The 18,245-nt window shown below is 40.7% G+C and overlaps 1 protein-coding gene across 1 annotated transcript in view; it reads left to right on the top strand.

The window, feature by feature from the left end:
* Window positions 1-18,245, top strand: part of PDE11A (phosphodiesterase 11A) — a 462,469-nt gene that overhangs the window by 441,195 nt on the left and 3,029 nt on the right. The gene's annotated exons all lie outside the window — the stretch shown is intronic.

The following is an 18,245-nucleotide window of genomic DNA, read 5'->3' as shown; positions in this document are numbered from 1 at the left end:
TTCTATCTGTTCTATTGACTTATCTGCCTGGTTATACTATTTTAATTAATATCACTTTATAATATATTTTAATGTCTCATAATCCTAGTTTCACCTTCCTCATTATTCTTTTTCAGTATTTTCTAGGTATTCTTATTTTTTCATATAAGCTTTAGAATTTAGTTCAAAAGGAAATCTGGTTTGTCCTTTTACTGGCTGCTTATTTAATTTTACATAGTCAATGTTTGAGAGTTAAATTAATATGAAACTTTCCAACATTTAAAAGATAGAAAATGTTGCCCATTAGGAAGTTTAATTTATAAAATTATTATGTTCCCTCTTTAACTGCACTGTAAAAATGAAATAAAACTATTGAAAATATTGGTCCCTCTGTGCCTACACAAACAAACTTTTCCCATATCTTTGGCTTTTGGGGAGTTAGCAATGTAATTAAAGAAGAGTCACAATAACATACCTTCTACCCGGTCTTCCAGTGGACAGATTGGCCCCTTTCTAGGACAAAGAGAAGGCCAGCTAATGATACAGTATCTTCCTCAGACATATACCTAGTAGTAAATGTAACATATTCCCTTTCTGTATTTTTATTATCCCAAAATTGTCACTCTTTTTTGGAGACAGGGTCTCACTCTGTCACCCAGGCTAGAGTGCAGTGGTGCTATCATAGCTCACTGTGACCTTGAACTCCTAGGTTCAAGAAATCCTCCTGCCTCAGCCTCCTGAGTAGCTAGGACTGCAGGTGCACACCACTACACCGAGCCAATTTTTAAATTTTTCTGTAGAGACAGGGTTTCACTGTGTTGTCCAGGCTGGTGTCAAACTCCTGGTCTCAAGCGATCCTCCCACCTCAGCCTCCCAAGGATCAGGCATGAGCTACTGAGGCTGCCCCACTGTCTTTATTAGGCTGTACAATTAAGAAAAAGAAGTTTCCCTTGCCATAGGGAGAGAGACCACCAAAATAATAAAGGGTTTTTATCCCCCAAGGATCTTTACCTAAAGACAAAGCATTTCTCCTGGATGCTTTGGGTCCTCTGTAGATCTGGAACATTGGGATTCACGGGCTTGATGGTTCCTCTCTATCTCAGATCTGAGCACTGTCTGGTGCTAGGCAGGGAGCCACCTTTAAACTCTCACAAGAAATGCTCAGTAGTCATCATATTTGCATGGTGCTCACTAAGCAGTTCATTAGTGTGTATAATTAGAACTCTCTTTTGGGACTCTTTTGGCACTCTCAAATATAAGCCAAAAAGTTAAAACCAATGCTAATAGAATATTCTGGAATCCATTCTTTGAGGTCCTATAGTGACTTACACAGAGCACCATTTGCACCAAGGACAGATATTTGCAATTCTCTATTTGTACACCCATTCTCACACAGACACCCTATCCATTATTTTAGGAAATCCTAGAACTTGAGGCACATGGGAAATATACAAAAAATGTACAGTGAATGAATGTTTGCAGCTCAACAAACCAAAAGTTTTAAATGATCCTTTTTACACATTGAACTTTGAAAAAATAATAGAGTTTTATATATTTCTATAAAATCTCAGGTGGCATGGTATTAGCAGAAAACATTCCAGTATATGGAAAAGTGGATTATTACCATGTGGCTGCTTTTTAGTTATATGTTCCAACCACCTCTTGTATGAAGCCCCATTCATCAAAGCCTGTGGCTTCTGGGTCAGCAGCCATTCCTTCCAAGTCAAAAGTTGCCGACACAATGAACATGATTGATTAGCTACCAGTCTGCTCTGAAAATCCAACCAACAGGATAACCAAGGACAGCATCCTGGAGGGGCTCATTATAACACAAGAAACTGTTCTTCTTGCTCCCATTTACATGAGCTGTCTTTAGGCTTGCCTGTCCTTTACAACTTAAAACTCTTGTTTTACTTTCCCAGGGCAGGGTAGAGTAGATAAGTCACAGATAAAAGATGCACAGACTACATCTAACGTCTGGGAAGTAGTGTGTCTTCTTTACTTAGCAAGACCTCCACTTTCCTGTGAATCTGTTCTGAACCAGCATCAGAGACGTAGAATAAAAGAAGTTGCACCATTGTCCTCAACACTGCAGTAAGGTGTGAGACACCCATTGTTACTAGCGTTCCAGTTGAGACCCTTGATGTAAAGACACCATGAGCCTTGTACTCAGCCAAGCCTGGACTGACATTTCAGCTGTGCTGTGTACTTAACCATGTAAACTTTGGCTCTTTAACTTAGTTTTTCCAATCCCAGGTCCCATATCTGTCAAAACAGAGCCAATACTAGCTATCTCACAGCACCATTCTGAGTTGTAATGAGCTCACATATGAAGAACTCCAAGTATGGCTTCTGGAACGTAGGGCACATGAATATTCAATAGTTAATTCATGTTAGCAAGATGTGCTTTACTTTCTATCACAGCAAGCAAACAGGCGGCCCACAGAATAGATTCAACTCACAGACATGTTTCATTTAGTTGAATATAGTTTTTAAAATTGTAAAATGTCCAGTTTGCCATAGTCCCCACCACCCCCAACTCTATCATGCAGCCTACTTCATTCATTAACTTTAGTGACCTGGCCCTGTAAACATTTTAGTTTCAGACTCTTGCCCTACATTATGGAAATAACAAGGCAGTTAATCCGAAAAGACTAACATCCCTGCCTCATTAATTCAGAATGTTAATGTCATTTGTGAATATTATTTTCCACAAAAGAGTCTCTTGTGCATATAAATAAGCAAAACAAGTAACCTGAGAGGTCAGGAAGGAACTGGAAAGAGAAAAGAAAGATGGAGATAAAACTGCTATAAAGCATTGTTGCATTTTCACTTTTACATGCACGACTAATCTGCTTCGAATCTTGGGGGAAAAAATGGTCTCTTCCTAACTTATTACTAGTACATAATTAGTTTACAGGATATTAGACATTGATGCTACAAACATCATCTTTTGTATAACTTGGGTAGACTATGCCCTTAATATTCCAATTGCAAATCTGAATTATTGTTGTGTTGGATTCTAATGAGCTAATATGCCTTCATACTAAGCAATTATCTTTGTGACTTTATCATCTTTACTGCTTTTTGGGTAACTGCCTCATATTATTTAGATTTTAAAATCTCAAATATTGCCTACTAAACAGAAAAAATCCCTAAACCAATCACTGGGGCTCTCCATTGGTCGGGCCTGAACTAATCAGAGCACATGGAATGGGTTCTGTTACCAGCAGACGGGTAAAGGGACAATGTACAGCCTCTCTTGTCTACTAGAGTTCACTTACAGCTCACTGCCAAAAAAAAGCTACTCATAACACACACACACACACACACACACACACAGAGACACAGTCCTCCAATGCAGGGCATCAATTTGTCCAAGTATCAAGACGCCTAAAACACTGTGCCCTGCACAAGTAGTCAGAAAACAGAGACCTACAATATGAAATCAATTTTCTCATTTAGGAATTATATTCAGCTCCTAGTGAAAAATAAAAATAATCTAGAAAAGCCAATGCTGTAGTGCTATTATATGGCAGTTCCATAGCCATCAGAAACCTAGTTCTCAGCCAGGCATGGTGGCTCATGCCTGTAATCCCAGCACTTTGGGAGGCCAAAGTGGTGGATCACTTGAGGTCAGGAGTTCACAACCAGTCTGGCCAACATAGTGAAACCCCGTCTCACTAAAAGAAATTATATATATACACAACTAACCAGGCCTGGTGGCACACACCTGAAATCCCAGCTACTAGAGAGGCAGAGGCAAGAGAATCACTTGAACCCAGGTGGAGGTTGCAGTGAGCTGAGATTGCGCCACAGCACTCCAGCCTGGGTGACAGAGTGAGACTCTAAAAACAAAAAAAGAAAGAAAAAGGTAAAGAAACCTAGTTCTCCTTTATCTTTCCTTAGCACATGGCTGCCATAGTCAAGTTTGCCTCATAGTCACAAAATGGCCACTCTGGCTCCAGCTATAATGTGCATATTTGTATTAGTCTGTTTTCACACTGCTGATAGACATACCCAAGACTGGTCGATTTACAAAAGAAAAAATACAGTTCCATGTGGCTGAGGAGGCCTCACAATCATGGTGGAAGGCAAGGTGAAGCATCACATTTTACATGGATGGCAGCAGGCAAAGAGAAAGAGCTTGTGCAGGGAAACTCACGTTTTTAAAACCGTCAGACTTTTTGAGACTTATTCAATATTATGAGAACAGCATGGGAAAGACCTGCCCACATAATTCAGTTACCTCCCACTGGGTTCCTCCTATGACATGTGGGAATTGTGGGAGTTACAATTTGAGATGAGATTTGGGTGGGGACACAGCTAGGCCGTATCATTCCACCACTGGCCCCACCCAAATCTCATATCCCCACATTTCAAAACCAATCATGTTTTCTCAATAGTCTCCCAAAGTCTTAGCTCATTTCAGCATTAACTCAAAAGTTCACAGTCCAAAGTCTCATCTGAAACAAGGCAAATCCCTTCTGCCTATGAACCAGTAAAATCAAAAGCAAGGTAGTCACTTCCTAGATAAAATGGGGGTGTAGGCATTGGATAAATACACACATTCCAAATGGGAGAAATTGGCCAAAACAAAGGGGCTAAAGGCCCCATGCAAGTCTGAAATCCAGTGAGGCAGTCAAATCTTCAAGCTCCAAAATGATCTCCTTTGACTCCATGTCTCACATCCAGGTTATGCTGATGCAAGAGGTAGGTTCCCATGGTCTTGGGCAGCTCTGCCCCTGTGGCTTTGTAGGGTACAGCCTCCCTCCCGGCTATTTTCATGGGCTGGTGTCGAGAATCTGTGGCTTTTCCAGGTGCATAACGCAAGCTGTCAGTAGATCTACCATTCTGGGGTCTGGAGGATGGTGGCCATCTTCTCACAGCTCCACTAGGCAATGCCCAGGTGGTGACTCTGTGTGGGGGCTCCCCCACCCCCAGCATTTGCTTCCACACTGCCCTAGCAGAGTTTCTCCATGAGGGCCCCGCCCCTGCAGCAGACTTCTTCCTGGGCATCCAGGCATTTCCATACATCCTCTAAAACATAGGCAGAGATTCCCAAACCTCAATTCTTGACTTCTGTGGACTTGCAAGCTCAACACCATGTGAAAGCTGTCAAGGCTTGGGACTTGCACCCTCTGAAGCCACTGCCCAAGCTGTACCTTGGCCCCTTTTAGCCATGGCTAGAGTGACTGGGATACAGGGCACCAAGTCCCTAGACTGCACACAGCAGGGGGACCCTGGGCTTGGCCCATGAAGCCATTTTTTTCTTCCTAGGCCTCTGGGCCTGTCATGGGAGGGGCTGCTGTGAAGACCACTGACATGGCCTGGAGACATTTTCCCCATTGTCTTGGGGATTAACTTTCAGTTCCTCATTACTTATGCAAATTTCTGAAGCTGGCTTGAGTTTCTCCTCAGAAAATGGTATTTTCTTTTCTATTGCATTGTCAGCCTGCAAATTTTCCAAAGTTTTACGCTGTGTTTCATATACCCTTTAACAGCACCCAAGTCACCTCTTGAATGCTTTGCTGCTTAGCAATTTCTTCCACCAGATACCCTTAATCATCTCTCTCAAGTTCAAAGTTCCACAAATCTCTAGGGCAGGGACAAAATGCTGCCAGTCTCTTTGCTAAAACATAACAAGAGTCACCTTTGCTCCACTTCCCAACAAGTTCCTCATCTCCATCTGAGACCACCTCAGCCTGGATTTCATTGTCCATATAATTACCAGCATTTTGGTCAAAGCCACTCAACAAGCCTTTAGGGAGTTCCAAACTTTCCCACATTTTCCTGTCTTCTTCTGAGCCCTCCAAATTGTTCCAAACTCTGCCTGTTACCCAGTTCCAAAGTTGCTTCCACATATTTGGGTGTCTTTTCAGCAATGCTCCACTCTACTGGTACCAATTTATTGTATTAGTCCATTTTCACACTGCTGATAAAGACATACTGAAGACTGGGTGGTTTACAAAAGAAAGAGAAGTTTAAGGGACTTACAGTTCCATGTGGCTGGGGAGGCCTCACAGTCATGGTGGAAGGCAAGGAGGAGGAAGTCATGTCTTACATGGGTCGCAGCAGGCAAAGAGAGACAGCTTGTACAGGGAAACTCCCATTTTTAAAACTATCAGATCTCATGAGACTTATTCACTATCATGAGAATAACATGGGAAAGACCTGCCCCCATAATTTAATTACCTCCCACTGGGTTTCTCCCATGACATGTCATGTCTAAAACCTAGGCAGAGGTTACAACTGTGGGAGTTACAATCCAAGATGAGATTTGGTTGGGGAGACAGCCAAACCATATCAATATTCCAACGGCAAGAAAGAGATAGGGACAAAGGCAAGAGAATGCACCTCCCAGCTGAATAAGCCCCATTTAAAGAGTTTTCTCCGAGCCTTTATGAATTCTGCTTACATCTCCCTGGCTACTCCTAAGCTCAAGGTAGATTAAAATGTGTATTGGGTAGGCAACTGCTAACTCTGGTAGGGATACCACAGTTCTGGCAGAATAAATGATCATGTCCTTAAACAGGGCAGGAATTATAAAGTTAGAGCCCTTTAAATGCCATTGTTTTCTAGTCTGAGAAGAACTCAACTGTTATGAACCCACTGAATCAGCTATTTAAGTCCTTGCCTCTGCCTGAGTCTATTTTTATTATTTCACCCTCGGTCTTGTTGCCAAACTTCAGCCTTGTATGTTGGTAACCTTGAACCCTGTTCACTCTTTTCCAGGGTGACTCTGCCTCTTACTTGCCCTCTGACCAATCTTGACCTCCACAGACCTAAGTCATATGAACACATCTGAGACCATAGCAGCACTTGAGTCTGTTAAGGAAAACATTTATTAGCTAATGAGATATTCCTGAACATAAACAGGCAATTCCTATCTAGAAATGCACTTTTCATTCATAATTCTAACCAGCAGGCTGACCCAGTCAAACTCACATGCCAGCATTACACATATGGTAGGTGGTTACCAACCTGGGCTCTGGAGTCAGAGACCTGAGACCAAACCCCGGCTCTGTGGCCCCAGGCAAATTATGTAGCCTTTCTGAGCCTGATTTTCTCCTCTCTAAAATGGGTTGATAATGCACATACCTGGTAGTTTTGAGAATTTAATGAGATAAACTACATGAAGCATAAATATACCACAGTGTCTTACACAGTTACGTGTGTAAGCTACCTATATAAATAATTATTATTAATTCTCCAACCTCTGCAAATAACACAAAAAAATATGTTTTAAGGCTGGTATCTTTAATGTGAATGCTTAAAAACATCCAAGGAAGTCTGTGTTCACCATTATAGCTTGATTATTTGTTTTTCAAAGCAAGTTTTAAAAACTGCTGGAAGCCTTCTATGGTAGTTAATACATTATCTTAAGCAATTTAATGCAAATTAATTTTTACACAAGTTTGAGTTTCAAAAGCCATTGAACTGGGGAGGGAAGGAGTGAGGTTTAGGAAGAGTCTGTTTGCTGCCTTCCATCTGGACTCCACAGCCAGCTCCATCTGCTCTCACATATAGTAACTAACACTTTAGCTGTCTCCTGCCAAACGCACCATGTGGAGTCTAGCTTTTTTTTTTTTGACTCAGGAAAATGTGAAAATGCATATAAAGATGTGTATTTCAGGATTTCTAGAAAACTTGGTGGGATTATTTTGGCATTTCAACGTTCTGTTTTTGTACCACAACCCAAGTTTTCCATCAGACTTTCTGGTTTTGTTTCTATTTTGTTTTGTTTCTGGATTTCATTCTCTCTTACTACCACAATACTCTTTTTCTGATAGGGTCTTATAGGCCACATTGAAGGATTTGGACTTGCGTTGATGAGCATATTCATATCAAATAGGAGCCACTGAAAGTCTTAGAGAAGTGAATGGCAAGCTCAGGTTTGTGTTTCTGATCGACTGCTCCATGGTGGCTTCAATATGGAGTGTCGATTGGACAGGGGCAAGAGGAAGGCTGGGAGACTGGTTAGGAGGCTGTAGTAGGTTTAAAACAGTCAGGGGGATGATGGTAGCCTAAACCAGGGTTGTGGAAATGGCAACAGAATCATGTTCAAAGATACTTTGGAAGTGGGGTTGACAGGACTTTGTGACAGATTGGATGTAATTAGAAGAGGAAGATGTCATGGATGACCCATGGATATCTGGGTAGGACAGCTGGATAGATGATAATGTCCAGTTCCCTGACAGAGTAAACCTAAGAGGAAGGCTTGAGGGAAGGTGAGGAGTTCAGTTCTAAACAGTCCATCCACTGAGTTTCTGGCCTCTACAACCCATACAAAAGTAGAAGGCTGGAAAGTCAAAGTGATTTCCAGCCAACTGCAGCACTGAGATGTGGCATGTAAAATCTGGGAGTATCTCAGATTAAATCATGAATAATCATAACCTTTGGACCTAAGAGGGATTAGCAGTTCAACAATTCACTAATTCATAACTTAGGATCTGCTCCCACAATTGGCTACCTGTCTCTGAAGTCATACACCTTGAACAGGAACCTGTTTCTTGAAGATGCTCTTTGCACCTGTAACTGTTGGACAGGCACATGAATTCATGAGAATTTCAGGGCCTGCCACCACTTGCATGTTCTCTTGTCCCTCCTGCTGAAGAATCTGAGCAGAGATGATAACAGTTGGTCATATCGTCAATGATTTTCCATTTCAAAATACCAACTTCCAATGATTTTTTTGACATTTTCATCCAGAAAGGGAATAATCATGGTAGTAAAGTGATCATGACCTCGTAACAGGAATATGCTGCCTCAAACAGATACATAAGTTCCAAGTCTAACTTTATATTTTTAAAAATAGATATTTAAAAAAATACTCTAAGTTCTTTCTCCTCTACAGTATATTGTGTCGCTTAGTTTCTGACTATTTCTCTTGGGTAAGGTGGAGGTGAGAGAAGGCAAAAAATAATAAGTGATATCACTAGCAATTCTCGAAATAGACTTCAACAACAGGAGGCCAAAACCATCTTCTCTGTCCTTTTTTTTCTTAATAAATGTCTTTTTTTCTTAATAAATGAATAGCCAGACAATTTCCTCAAAGTTTTAAAAAATATATTAATGACACAGTTGGACATTTTCAGGTTCAAACACTAATCTGGTTTTAATTTGATGGGGTTCCTCTATGCCCCTTTCCAACAACAGAGTATAGGAGTACTCACTTTTTCTAAGAGCATGGCATCTCTCTGCTACTCTCTTGTCCCACATCTGCCCTGTCTATCCAGCAGCTGGGTTCCAAGAAGTAACTGTGGTCGACTAATAAGCACAAACTGTGCCAGATAATAACAGATGTGGACCACAATGGCAGAGAAACATCAAGGCCAGAATCTGGCTCTTAGCAGGTTGGCAAACTGATAAAAAGAAAGGCCCAGGAATAATGGTAGTAAGAGAAAATATATCCATTTCCCAAGTGGTTCATTCTAGGTGTGTTTTTACAGCAGGATTTTGTAGCAGGTCAGAACATCCTATTCCCACTCTCAGCCACTGGCAGCTGTCCTAGCCTTAACCCTTCTTCCTGCCACTGTTCTATGGGGAGGAATGGAGGAGAGGCTGCTGCTTCTAGGGTCACTGTGCCAGATGTTGAAGATACAAAGATAAAAGACCTTGTTACCACTCTTTCTCTCTCTCTGAGCTTGTGGGATACTAAGCAAGACAGAGTTTTTAAAACCAGTGATAAGGGACCTCTGCTACTAGCCATGATTGAGTAACAGGGGCCAAAAAAAAAAAAAAAAACCTGAAAAATATATGAAACAACACTTTTCAGACAATGGGCAACAGACAACATAATACACTGGTTCCTGAGTGAGGAAAACGAATGAAGTGAGTCCTACAACTGTTCCAGCTTATTGCCAGAAGAGAATTTCTAGGCCATGGCACAGGCAGGGGGAATCCAGGCAGAGCCCAGTGATCTTGCTGAATTAAGGAGGCAGAGCTAGGAGTCTAGGGATGCCAAAGAAGTTACGGTTCCCAGGGAAGAGGAAGAGAGAAGAGAGGACTGCACAGAAAAAGCTCCAGAGATCTGCAGAGGGCCACTCTGAGTCTTCAGGTTAGTGATGTTCATCATATCCATGCGAGGAAACTACTGAGGCTGAAGCAAAAAGGAGCGAGTAGTGATCCACAGAGGTCACACAGACTAGGGAAAATAGTCCATGCTCCTGCCAGCCACAGTACCCAAGAAAAGCCTTGAAATACATGAGGCATTGGATACAATTCTCAGAAGGGTATTGCATCAGTAATGGGAGCAAATTAGCCCTCCACAAAAAAAGGCCGCTTTGGAACCAGCTTGCGCAACTGAAGAGCAAGCCCCAAAGGGATTGAATTGTTTCCAAATAACCTAACAATATTCCAGAACAAAACTGAAAAAGGCTTAAAGCAATGGGAAAAAAATCCATCACCTAACAATATAAACTGTACAATGTCTGATGTTCATCAAGAATTACCAAACATGCAAAGAAGCAAAAACATCTGACGCATAATAATTAGAAAAAGCAATCGATACAGATTCAGAGATTACATAAATCATAGACTTGGTAGAAAAAGACATTAAGATAGTTATTATACTTAGATATTTCAGAGGGTAGAGGAAAGATTAAGCATGATTAAGAGGTCATGAAAGATATTTAAAAGACCCAAATCAAACTTCTAGAAATGAAAACTCTAATTTTTGAGGTAAAAAAAATATAGTAGATGAGATCCATAGCAGGTCAAGCCCTACAAAAGAAAAACTCAGTGACAGCAACAGAAACTATCCAAAATAATATAGAAAAGATGGAAGAGAAATGAGCAGAGCATCATTTGAGCTGTGCGACAACACTAATGGCTAAATATGTATGATTAGAGTCCCAGAGGGAAAAGATAGACGTAAAACATAGCTGAAGACAGGGTGGTGGAAATAAATAAATGAACCCTGCAGTTTTAGTTCTTCACTTACCAAGTGAATGACCACGAGTGAGTTCTTCATCCAGGCCTTGGTTTTTCTCAATTATATATATAAAAGAGGATAATAATAGTATCCATTTTGTAAGCTTCCTGAGAAAATTATATGACAGTGTTAAAGAACCAAGATTCTCAATGAAGCCAAGCAGAAGACACATGAAGGACACTACAGCAACGTACATGACGATCAAATTGCTGAAAACCAGCACTTTTAAAACTTGGCTTAAAAGGAGGCAGAAGGGGGAAAAAAGACAAGTACAAAGAGACAAAAATACAATCAGAAGACAGGATCTTTGAAGAATTGCAAACAAATACAAAGACATTTGCAGTGTGATGGCTAGAATTGGAGAGATGGAGAGTGTACTACAGGCATGCCCAAGGAAGGAGAGTTCTGGTTCTATACCAGAAGACCAGAGAAGACTTCACAGAGAAGACAGAATGGTGAAGGATTAGTTCTCTAGGGAAGGAATTTTCCACCCAATGCATTAGAGTCAGAAACACTTAGGTAAACATCCTGGCTCCATCTCTCACTATATGACCATGGACAAGGCATTTAACCTAAGTGAACCTCAATTTCCTTATCTATAAAAAAGTACCTACTTCGTGGGACTGCTGCGGAGATTTTATGAGATAATAGCCTTTAGGCCCTGGCCTAGCCCAGCAGAGTGAACGTTCAATATATAGAAACTCCTCTTCTTTCTCCTTCCTAAATGTCTTCAGAAAAACGAGGTGAGGAAGAGTATGTATTTGGCTCAAGAAAAAGTCTTTCCTTCTCTGCTGCCAGAGATGCTGTTGGGGTTCAGACTGTAGCTAGTTACTTTTATTCCTCCGTCTATTTGAGGGGAAACTGAGTTCATTGAAGACCTGATAGAGACGAGACAATGCTTAGAGGCAGCAGAGCAGTGGTTCTTAACTGGGAAGATGCTGCTCCCCAGAGGACATTTGGCAATATCTGGAGACATTTTTGGTGGTCACAACTTTGGGGAGGGATGCTACTAGCTTCTAGAGCATTCTATAATGCAAAAGACAGCCCCCACCATAAATAATTATCTAACCGAAAACATCAATAGTGCTGAGGTAGAGAAACCCTGCAGTTTGAGTTCTTTACTTACCAAGTGACTGACCACGAGTGAGTTCATCATCCAGGCCTTGGTTTTTCTCAATTATACATATAAAAAGAGGATAATAATAGTATCCATTTCATAAAGTTCCTGAGAAAATTATATGACAGTGTTAAGCACTTATTACAGTCTGACACCAAACATTCAGTAAAAGTTTGCTAATGACAGTAAGAGTCAATGAAACACAGTGAAAACACCTGTAACTGGTCAAAGATTATTGATTTGCTGTAAGAGATTTTGGTAGATTCAAGTACCATTTGGGGAGTTTCTTTCAGAGAGGGAGTAAAACCAAACCTTCTGGACAATATGATTGTGATACTTGAGTGATACCAAGTGTACTGTGTAGAAATTAGCATCTGGAGTATACAGAGAGGAGAGGGATCAAATTCTAGATTTGTGTATCCTTCTTAGCTCTATCCACCCTCACACTATCTCTCCAAGGCCTTAATCTAAACAATAGCTATGGTTTCTGTTCCCTCTCTCTTATTAGTATGGCTAATATAAAAATCCTGCTATATATCTTAGGTAAAATTATATTCCTTGATTCAGTAACATCTACCAAAATGCAAATACACATTCCCTTTGACCCAGCAATACCTATTCTAGAATTTGACTCTGATAAACTTCATACCTATATAGAGGCTATGTACAAGGATATCCATTACAGCAATATTTGTAATGGCCAAATGCAAACAATGTTTGGGTTCCATCAAAAAGGAACTGGTTAAACAAATTTTGACAGCAGTGGAATCCTAGTTAGCCACAAAAAATGAGAAAATCTAGTTTTGTAGTGATATGAGATTTTTCCCAAGATATATTAAGAATAAAAGGCAAAATGCCGATCAATCTGTATGGTGTACTACCATTTGTAAAAAGGGGCAAATATATTATGGCTTACATATTCAGAAAAATTTTCTTGGTTATCTACTCAAGACACTGAAAACATCTGTTGCCTCTAGGGGAGGAAACTGAGTGGCCGGGAAATAGTAGAAGGGAAATTTTATATTGCACCTTTGTACCCTTTTGTATCCACGGAACTATGTGAATGTGTTCCTTATTCAAAACATAAATAAAATATGGAATAAACTGTATGTGCTGGTCACAAGAGAACTCAACAATGGAGTGTGAATGAAATCAGGAAGGAAGTGGGGTCCCTCAGCCACCTAGATGACCAGATGCCCAGACTGTGTCCCATAGTGGGGCAAGTATCCCAGGTCCCGTCTGCGATGGGCCAAGAGGGAACTGGAAGGAACTTGGGGCCCCAGTGATGTCAAAAAGGTTGCCCCAAGGGAGAAGCACTGCATCCCAAATAGGGTTTTTAGGTCAGCATCAACTCTGACCTACACGTAAGACAAAACCTGAGTTATCAGTCCTACGCTACTAAAGAAAATTCTGGTTTAAAGAGAGAGCACTCTGAGGATTAAAACCATTACGTAGAAGTTACAGGGGTATAGATTTCAGTTCAACATAAAGGAACAACATTTTAAAAACAGAACAATCAAAGACTAAATGGACTCCCCTGGGAGGTGGTGCAGGCACTGGCTCTGAATGGGTCTCCATGGTGGCTGCGTGGTTGCGCAGCAGGGATGCCACAGAGGAGAGTCAGGTGTCTTGAGGCTGATGCCGCCGCATGCATAACCTTTAGAATTCCTCCGTGTGTATATGGAGAGTGACCAGATGGGTTTCGTTTCAATGGGCTAAGTTTCGCCCCTTCTCTTTCACTGAGGAGCGAGGCAAACTAGACAATAGCATTCTCAAAGAACCCATCACGTGTCACTTGATGAGAAACTTTTAAATACTAAAAGCAATTCTCTTGGTGATGGCTCACTACACATAATCACCATAAGCCTTGGAATTTAGGTTCGTGGATAAACCCTTGCTTTACTAGTATTTTAATAGTTCCATATTCTCTCAGCTAACTGCCTTTCTGTAACAAATTTAGAGTGTAAGAGTAAGTCGGCCGGGCGCGGTGGCTCACGCCTGTAATCCCAGCACTTTGGAAAGCCGTGGCGGGGGGATCACGAGGTCAGGAGATGGAGACCAGTCTGGCTAACACGGTGAAACCCCGTCCCTACTAAAAATACAAAAAACTTAGCCGGGCGTGGTGGCGGGCGCCTGCAGTCCCAGCTACTCAGGAGGCTGCGGCAAGAGAATCACTTGAATCCGGGAGGCGGAGCTTGCAGAGAGCCGAGATCCCGCCACTGCACTCCAGACTGGGCGACAGAGCTAGACCTCGTCTCAAAAAAAAAAAAAGTAAGTCTTCAAGATAGGAGTTTTGTAACCTTTGCCTAGAACCAGCACCTGGCCACAGGAAAACGATATTCCTGTATGGCAATTCTGTGTTTCAGGAGAATATAAAACAAAAAGAAAGAGGAATCCTGAGAAATACGTATTCCTCCTCCCTCCCTGATTTCCTTATTCCACACAAAGGAAGCAAGAAGTAGAACAAAGAGCAAGGATAAAGGGAAGAAAGCTGTTTGGGGCTACGCCAAATAAACTTAAATGGCTTAAGGAATAAATTGGTGGAATGATTCGAATCATGGGCAGGTGCTATGAATGTAATTTAGTAAATGCTTGGGAACCTGCCAGGGAAGAAAAAAATGTGTTGCTTTTGAGATCGTTTCCCAGCAGCTTCATAAAAGAAAACTGATTACAGGAATTTAATAAGTAAAACAGAGCCAGAAATATTGTAATCAAATGAGTTTTTAATTACATATCGAGCAGAAAAAAATTCCTATTTGTACTCCTGGGATAAAAAAAAAAAATAAGTTCTAGAGAAATGCTTTTGTAGCAGGAAAATAACATAAACACTAATTTCCATAGGAATTATAGTAGTCAGTTTAATTAAAAGGCTTGATCAGAGTAAAGAGAAGCTTGTGCCAAGCTATACTAAATAAAACCATGGCAGTTGTGGCTACCTCACACTATTGTCTAAATAAAAGCACTGTGCATTGAGCAGAAAACAAGCACCTGCATTTTTCTCATGGAAATAAAGGGGATTTTGATCACTGCTGGAGTTACAATGTTGCTTTGTTTTATTATCATATGAAATAACTAGTAAATCTGATTTAAAATTAGATGTTTCTGTTTAGCGTGATAAACATCACTGTTAAGAGAGAGATAGAATATACTCTGTCTTAAGGACATCAGGCTTTCAGTGCCCAACCCCACTCCCTTAATTTACATCTAGTTACGTTTTACTCATATTCATGTAACTCCCTGGAGCACAGGATTATCTGAGCAGATAAATTAGATTTACTAACAGGTGGTTTGCAGTTGTGCTTGGAGCCATATACTCTGGCATTCTAACAGAAAAAGAGCTATTCTTCCTGTTGGAGGACTTACTATTGACTACTCCCTAACCACAGTCATGCTCGGAGAAGGCTTTTCAGAAGGTGTGCTGAAATCATAGTGGCTTAATGATATGTTCACCTTTTGTGCCCCTTGTGATGAATGGGATGCACCTACAAGGTGTCTACATGGGACCAGGGATATAACCCTGTCCACAGAACAAAAAATAGCTTACTGACCCAAAGCATAAAGGGGGAAATCACCTTTCCGTAGGCTAATAATCTCACAACTTCTGTGTTCCTTCTTTTATTTATTTCTTTATAAGGAAAATAAAAACTACCTTATAGGCCTTAGTGCAACAAGAAAGGGAAACTTTAATTTTTCAGAATTTTGGGGAGCCCGGGAAAAAACTGGCTGGTTGGCAGTCCAGATCTGTATAAAAACAGTGAGACAGGGCTGGGGAGAAAACTGGATTACTCTCCATGGGGTAAAAGACTGTGCCCTTTGAGGTGAAGAGGAGTATGTAAGAGTAAGTCAGTGGGTAAGTCACTTCCCCTGTGACAACCTCTAAAGTCGGTACAGTTAGTAGGCATCCAAAATGTTGAGGGTGATAGGATTTCCTATGAAAAGGGGAAATAAAATGAAACACTGCATTAGGAATGGTGCAGAATGCAGTCGAGAGGGCCAAGTAGACTCAAGAAGATGTCAAAGAGTACAAGGAAATAAGACTTGGAAATAACTGGAAGGAGTCTGAAAGGTCCCCCAGAGCATGAAATAGATTTGAGGTCTAATCTCAAGTCTAAAGGGATGGGGAGACCTCAAGTGACATAAGATTACGTTCAAAGAACAATGTCAGAATTCGCGAGGGTTGTATACATATGCAAGATGATGGGTGATAGAATTGATGGATAAGAGGAAAGAAGAAAGGAGAGATGGGTATGAGTAAGTCAGAAGGAAGGTCCTGGTGTCAACCCTTACCCCAAATTGATGACAACAGCAATCACATTCAATGTGTCCTCAGAAGTTCATGTCTTCAGTCTCCTCATCATCACAGTCTCTAAAAACAGGAATGATACAATTACTAGCTGGTTGGAATTGTGCATTGACAAAGGTTGAAGCCATACAATTTCAAGATGTGTACCTTATTATTCCTTGGTTTTTCTTCTTGACTCTTTAAGAGCTTCCCATTTATGCTACATCTTCAGCAGATTTCTCTATATCTTCATTCTATATGCCAGGTTAGTGTCCTATCCCTGACTTTTACTTGAGAAAAACAATGGTTTTCTCCATAGCTTCCAAAACAAATGGAAAGATTACAAAAGGAACCCCTAACTTCCTATATGGATTCTTATCTTCCTTCTGCGGCAGAAGGACTAAGGATCATTCATGATCCTAACATGTGGGGGATATGTTTTATCATTGGTAAAATGCACAGTCATTGTGAGGAATAGCTGAGATGAAGTATGTAGAGCAGCCAGCAATGTGTTTAACACATAGGAGGTGTTAGGTGTTAACGGAAGCTCCCCCTCATCCACGTGGGATGCCAGCTTTTTATACTTCTTTCAGATCCTGGAGATGGAAAACAGGCCCAAGAAGTATGAATGCTTAAAAATCCATACATTCTCATTGATTCTGTCCATTTGTAAACAGATTATAAAATACCATGTGTGTGTGATGAAGTCTCATTCTGTTGCCCAGGCGGGGGTGCAGTGGTGTGATCTCAGCCCACTGAAACTTCTGCCTCCTGGGTTCAAGCGATTCTCCTGCCTCAGCCTTCCAAGCAGCTGGGATTACAGGCGTGTGCCACCCATGCCTAGCTTTTTTTTTTTTTTTTTTTGTATTTTCAGTAGAGATGAGGTTTCACCATGTTGGCCAGGCTGGTCTCAAACTCCTGACCTCAAATGATCCACCCACCTCAGCCTCTCAAAGTGCTGGGATTACAGGCGTGAGCCACCTCGTCGGGCCATATTTTAGATGTTCTGATCATTTAACCAGTTAGAAACATAATGGAAAGATTTCATTCAAGGCAAAACCCAAAAGTTAGTAGTGTTTATCTCTTCAGTTATGAGATTATAAATTATCTCTATTTCTTACTTTTTAAATCTATTGTTTCTATATTTTCTAACACAACATGTTACTTAAAATATATAAAATAACTGTGAAGGGAAGAAAAGGTATTATTTTTGAAACAATCCTCCAAAACCTCATGTTTTAAAAGGACAAAGACCATGTTTCTAAAAGTTAAATGTCATCAAAATCTTATTTCCCTTTTCATTGAGCTGTCCAGAAAATTAAAAGGCTTCTAGACTCTGTTACATATGTTTTACAGGGGTGGCTTTACTTATACTTATTATTCATCTTTATTGGCATATAGGTACATAATAGATATTTTTGCTGATCATATTTTACTGGTTGAATATGTTAGAAGCCTTTCATTATGAAAAGTTAAAAAAAGTTAAAATAAGTAAAATGTAGATATTCATGCATTTAAAAGAAAGAAAACAATCAGTAAAGTAGAGAATAGTGGAATTTTCCTGTTGGGCAGAGTAAACTCCATGCCCCTCTGATCTGTAAAATATTTACCTATTGCTCTTTAATCTGAGCTCCTTGAATTTGTTCTAGTCCCAGTTCAGAAACAAAATCCTCGGCCCTGCCCCAAGCCCTCTGATATGAAAGCTGAAGAAGGACTCATTTGCATTAAATTAAAGTAAGCCATCTTACTTTTAGGGCTCTCATTCCACTACCAGGGGCAAACCAGGAGCGGTGAGACAAGCTTATACCATTTGGGAACAGGAGGACTCTTTCAAAAACACACACACACACAAAATTACGCACAAAATAATATACTTAGAAGAGTCTGGCACAAGTGAGGATGCTAAAGCCTGACTTTCATCAGCCTGGTGG

Source organism: Macaca mulatta, chromosome 12 (assembly GCF_049350105.2).
Source record: "Macaca mulatta isolate MMU2019108-1 chromosome 12, T2T-MMU8v2.0, whole genome shotgun sequence".
Lineage (NCBI taxonomy): Eukaryota > Metazoa > Chordata > Mammalia > Primates > Cercopithecidae > Macaca > Macaca mulatta.
This window is presented reverse-complemented; position numbering and strand designations above follow the sequence as displayed.